This window comes from Camellia sinensis, chromosome 10 (assembly GCF_055761805.1).
Source record: "Camellia sinensis isolate YWXY chromosome 10, ASM5576180v1, whole genome shotgun sequence".
Lineage (NCBI taxonomy): Eukaryota > Viridiplantae > Streptophyta > Magnoliopsida > Ericales > Theaceae > Camellia > Camellia sinensis.
Genome location: NC_138970.1, coordinates 149,667,317 through 149,673,487, shown reverse-complemented (window position 1 = coordinate 149,673,487; position 6,171 = coordinate 149,667,317).

Here is a 6,171-nt window from a genome sequence, read left to right as displayed (position 1 = left end):
ATCATCTTTGCCTTCTCTATATCCAAGAATTTGGTTGTGTTCGTCACTTTGAGGACTGACTACAATGCGCTGCGGTGCCATTCAAAAAATGGGCAACTTTCCATTGCCACTTAGTACGCTACAGTGCCATTTAAACAAGGGACAACTTTCCGTTGCCATGCAGTGCCATCCAAACAAGGGGCAATTTTCCATTGCCTCCGATCCGAGATTGTGCATCTCGAGAGTAAGTTTCGTGCTCGTCGAGCATTGATCGTTTGCAAAAACAGTTTTTGAGAATTTTTACTGAGGTTGACTATTTCCTCGAAAATTATTTCATCTTTTCCAAAACTGAACCATTTCTTGGACCCAAAAAGGGAAAATTTTCAGTGCTCATAACCTGACTTGCATGATTTTCAAATCAAAAATCGAACAAGTATGTTAATCTAACTCTTATATTGGTCAAAATTGTTTTAGTAGAAAGCAAAAACAAAAAATGATCAAAATGATGAAATAGGGGCACAGTTGAGTAAGGTGTTCTGTCTTTCTCCTGTTGTCAACATACTTGCCAGAAAGGGCACTCTACCTGCCAAGAAGGGCACAACTGAGGTTAACAACAAAAAGGCTGAAAGCTCTCTCATCCTCCAAGCAACGAGGTATCAAGTCAAGTGCGAAGCACGAACCGGAATGGGACAAGATATTCCACTCCCTTATCTGGACAGATCTGATCACGTCCGAACTCCCCAGCAGAGCATCATCAACCGATGTCAGCTGCAGATTTGCTACACACCCAATTGTAGCGCAGCCCCTCTGTGGAAGAAACCCACTGTTGTGAACAAGAAGAAGAATCTAGCAGAATGCTAAGGGCAAGAGCCCGCAACTTCCTGTTTATCTATCAACCACCCTGGGAAGAGATGAAAAATGAGAGAATAAAGAATAGAGAGATGTGCGCTGAGAGAAAAAGCAAGAAAAGGGTTTTGAGAGAAAAATCGAGCTTGAGGGTCGAGTGATGTGAGAATCACAAACGGAGAAAGGGTGGGAAACAATACCTAAAAAAAAACAAGCTCCCTGTGCACGTCTGTATGTCGTGTCTTTTGTTTTATTTGTCTCAAATCTTGTTTTGAGTCATTTTGAGTGTGTCTCGTTGTGTTTAGGTTATTTTATCTTTTGTTTTCCGTTGTTGAGTCGTAGTGCACTGTGTTCAGTCGTAGGCTTAATACCTGATCGAGAACTCATTCTCAATTTTAAAAATGAATCGTTTTGTGCTCAGAGTGCTGTGCCATTCTTCACATTTGTGCAAAAAAAGAAATTGTTCTTTCTTAAAACCATAGGGTTCAACCCAGGTCATGCAAGAACAGTAAAACAAGGACCTATTTGAAGCTATATGGGTTCCAGACTACAAAGCAAAAGAAAAGAGGGAAAACCTAAGCATCTGAGTGTGTTTCACCTTCAGCAAATTCCGTGATTGTACTCCGGATGTACCTCTTCAGGCCTTGTCAGTGCTCCGAAGAATGAGTGTGCCTCTACTCCAAGCTTAAGCCTGCTTCAAGTCAGAATGGCAATTAAAGCAGTAGCAGATGTTATCTCTCGCCAATATAAACAGGGTGTCCCCTTTTCAGGCGGAGTGTGTTACAAACCCCTTCGAGAGGTAAATCGGAGGTCACGTTTGGATTTGGCCTCGTTAAGGCTTGTATTTCCTCATTCGGCATTTTGTTTCAAACGTGCTTTTGAAGTTACACATTCGTCGCATTGTTATGCACACCATTTCTAGCATTGTTACGCACTCCATTCGTTGCATTGTTATGCACATCTATCTAGCATTGTTATGCACCGTTACACCTGCATTGTTATGAACATTATATTTGCACTGTCGTGCACCTTTTCACTTGCGTTGTCACGCACTTTCCACTTACATTGTTATGCACTCTCTCTTATTCAGAAACACGGGGATACGTCCTTATGTTTCCCCTTCTCATTCTGAAACACCGGGATACGTCTCTATGTTTCTTCTCCTTGTTCTGAAACACCGGGATACGTCCCTATGTTTCTTCTCCTTTTCGAAACACTGGGATACGTCCCTATGTTTCTCATTCCTTTTTGAAACACCGGGATACGTCCCCATGTTTCTCCTTCCTTCCGAAACATCGAGATACGTCCCTATGTTTCTCACTCAATTCGAAACACCGGGATACGTCCCTATGTTTCTCATTCCTTGCGGAACACCGGGATACGTCCCTACATTTCTCTCTTTTTTCGAAACACCGGGATACATCCCTATGTTTCTCATTTTTTTCCAAAACACCGGGATACGTCCCTAAGTTTCTCGCTCATTTTTCGAAACATCGGGATACGTCCCTATGTTTCTTCTCCTTTTCGAAACACCGGGATACGTCCTATGTTCCTCCTACTTTTCCGAAACATCGGGATACGTCCCTATGTTTTCTCTTCTCATTCCGAACACTGGGATACGTCCCTATGTTTCTCCCCCTTCGGTTAAAAGCATTTGGAATACGTTCCAATGCTCACTCAATTCGAAACACCGGGATACGTCCCTATGTTTCTCCATCTTCGGTTAAAAGCATTTGGAATACGTTCCAATGCTCACACCATTGCGAAACACCGGGATACGTCCCTATGTTTCTCACTCAATTCGAAACACCGGGATATGTCCCTATGTTTCTCCCCCCTTGGTTAAGAGCATTTGGAATACGTTCCAATGCTCACATCATTCTGAAACACCGGGATATGTCCCTATGTTTCTCACTCAATCCGAAATAGCGGGATATGTCCTAATGTTTCTCCTTCTTTGGTTACGAGCATTTGGAATACGTTCCAATGCTTATATCTTTTCGAAACACCGGGATATGTCCCTATGTTTCTCCCTCTTTGGTTAAGAGCATTTGGAATACGTTCCAATGCTTGAACCACTCTGAAACACCGGGATACGTCCCTATGTTTCTTCTCCTTTTCTGAAACACTGAGATATGTCCCTATGTTTCTCTCTTTGTTCCTTCATCACACAATTTCGGCGTGTTTGGAATTTGACTTAGGTTGCGTTGTATGCACTCCTAATTGTTTGTTTTGGACCTCCTCTCATGATTCCGACATGGTTGGAGTTTCTCACCCTTTGCATCTTTACTATCATAGCATTTCATTCGCGCTATCTTGCGCACCACCTGTACTTGTTAGTACATTGCATTGTTTTGAATACAAACCGGCTTCGCGAAAGCGTATAAGTCCAATTACAAACCGGCTTCGTGTCAGCATATAAGTCCAATTACAAACCGGCTTCGCGTAGCGTATAAGTCCAATTTTCAAACAGGCTTCGCGTAGCGTATAAGTCCAATTTCCAAACCGGCTTCGCGTAGCGTATAAGGCCAATTCTCAAAGTCTTTTTGCATATCATTTGCATCCTACCCCTGAACTACACTAGTTTAATTCCTTGCAAAGGGATACGTACGCAGCCTGCGGGCACAACCATTTATTTATCGGTAGCTTGTATGCTTTGTCTAAGTCTTCGGCCTTGCCAAAAATGAGTCGTCTCTGGGCTTTGACACTCACTCCCGTCATTTTTATGACTTTTGAGTTCTGTCAAAGAGGGGCAACTGTAGACACCCCATTTTTGACCGTCCTCAAGACTTGGATGTCATCGTTCTGAACACTCGATGATCATCCCTATTCATGTTCGTCTTGAGTTCTCGGAGGTTTCGGCTACGCGCCTTGCCTTAAGACCTCTCGACTTGTTTGTTTTCTGTTTGGTTTTACATCAAACACTTATTGTTTTGCTTCTAAGGGTGGGAAATAGCTTGTAGGCCATCCCCACACCTCACCGGCCATGGCTTGAGGCCACTGGCCTTGTTTCCTTGCCACTAGTCATTGGTGATGGCCGGTCGGCACTATTGATGGTCGGTCGGCATTGTGTTTGGTCGGCCAGCCACTATTTTTGATCCATCGGCCACTTTTCCTGGCCGAGACCTTTTCTTGAGGGAGCTTGACCCTTTTGAACCTTTTTTTTAACTTCTTGAGGAAGCTTGAACCTTTTTAGTTTCTCCAAGAAGCTTGACCCTTTTTTTAGCTTCTCCAAGAAGCTTGAACCTTTTGACCCTTTTTAGCTTCTCCAAGAAGCTTGACCCTTTTTTTAGCTTCTCCAAGAAGCTTGAACCTTTTGACCCTTTTTAGCTTCTCTAAAAAGCTTGACCCTTTTTTAGCTTCTCCAAGAAGCTTGATCATTTTTTTAGCTTCTTGAAGAAGCTTGAACCTCTTGACCCCTTTGTCTAGCTTCTCCAAGAAGCTTGGCCCTTTTGCTCAAAGCTTCTAACCCGTTGGTTTCTCTATAAAAAGAGGGCCTCTTCTCCCCTTTAGAGGGTTAGAAAAATCTGATATATATCATATATATATCACTCCCTCTCTCTCTACATTTGTGTGGGTTAGAGGGTGCAAAAGGGTCTAGTTCTTGGTCATTTGAACTACACCTCCTAGCACAACACCTCCATCATCAACCTAAGGAGCTTGGAGGCCATTTTCAGAGGCTAAGGGACTGTTTTTTTTGGACCAAGAGGTTACTGTCCCCTTTTGGCTACAAAGGTAACTCATGTTCCCTCTTTATTTCCCGTTTTTGCACACACTTTTAGCTTATCTTGCTTGCTGTTTTGATCTTTGTGTATAACATAAAAAAATTCTGTTTTTTTGTTTTTAAGATACTTCATTAAGGTCACTTTTGTGTTTGGGGTCGTTTACCCCCTCTTAGGCCTTGTTTGGCCCCATTTTGTGCTATTTTTGGTGAGCTTCGGGACCACCTTGTTTGGGCCCCCTCACCACTGAAATCTTGAGGGATTTCAGTGGTGAGGATGGTGGTTTAAGGTCCTAAGAAGGAGAGGGCCATCCCCTCTCCTTGTTGTCTTCAAAAAGTGCCATTTTAGCCTCATGTGTGAGCACCATTTTTAAGTTCATGTTGGCCATGTCTTAAGTAGTATTTGTGCTTATTTTACCATGATATAGCACTGTTTTAAGCTGGTTTAGACACACCATGCTTGCTTTGTATACTTGTCTTGTAATGCCATGAAATTACCTTAACATGTATCTAGCATTTAGACCACTATGCTTACTTGTTTTGGCTTAGCTTTGTGAAGATTTTATGTATATTTTAGTGTGCTTAAGGTCTGTTTTTGGTCATTTTGGTCATCCATGCTTTGCTTTGTATAGCTACCATGCAATCTCCCTTGTAGGCCTTGAGTGTTGACCCCCCTAGCATGCTTTACTTGCTTTGTTTCAATGGTTTAGAACCACTTATCATGTCATTTCAGTCCTTATAGCATGCTTGTATGCTTGCATTTGATGCCCCTTTAATGCTTTAAAAGGCTTGTGTCTTATGCTCCTTGTTTGTACCATTGTGCATGCCTCTAAGATTAGGTCATTTACATGCCATCTAAGTGATTTTTGGGGCTCACTTTGGCATGATTTGGGACTGTTTCAGTCCACTTTGGTCATTTGCTTCATGTGTCACTTGACCATAGTTTAAGTCCTTGGGCTTGCTTGCATGCCTTGCTTGCATTGGTAGGTGGATTTGGTATCATCTTAACATGATTTTCAGAGTTTGATGTGCATGCCATTTGTCCATGATTATCCTCTTTTAAGTGTGCTTAAAAGATGTTCTTTAATGCTTAAGTGTTGGGCCATTTTTGCATGCATTATTTGTGTGTGTATTTGCCTCCATTCCATAGCATTTTGGCTTCCTATTTAGACATGGCCGAGACTTGTCCATATTGGTCTAAGTTCACCTTTCGCATGTTGTTCAAATGTGATCACATTGCTACATGCTTGCATGCTTCGGTTGCATAATGTTTGCATGGTCATTACTTGCATTGTTGACACATGCTTAGCTATATTGCATTTTGTTGCATGCTTCCCCCATGTTCATCTTTGCATGCTTGCCCTCATGTTCATATTGCATGCTTAGTTCACATGCCTAGGTTGCATTGCATTGAGCATGCATGCCTTGTCTCTTGATCAAGTGATAGAGGTTAGGCCGTATGTGTTTGTTTGCATTTCATTTGAAATCAAAATGCACAACTTGGCCTCTTTGGCCATCACGCATCGAAATGCGCGATTGTAGTTGCATCTTGTATGTGTTGCATTAACCATCTTAACATGAGTTAGGATCATGCATTGATTACTAACTAGCTTTTGTTTTGGCTC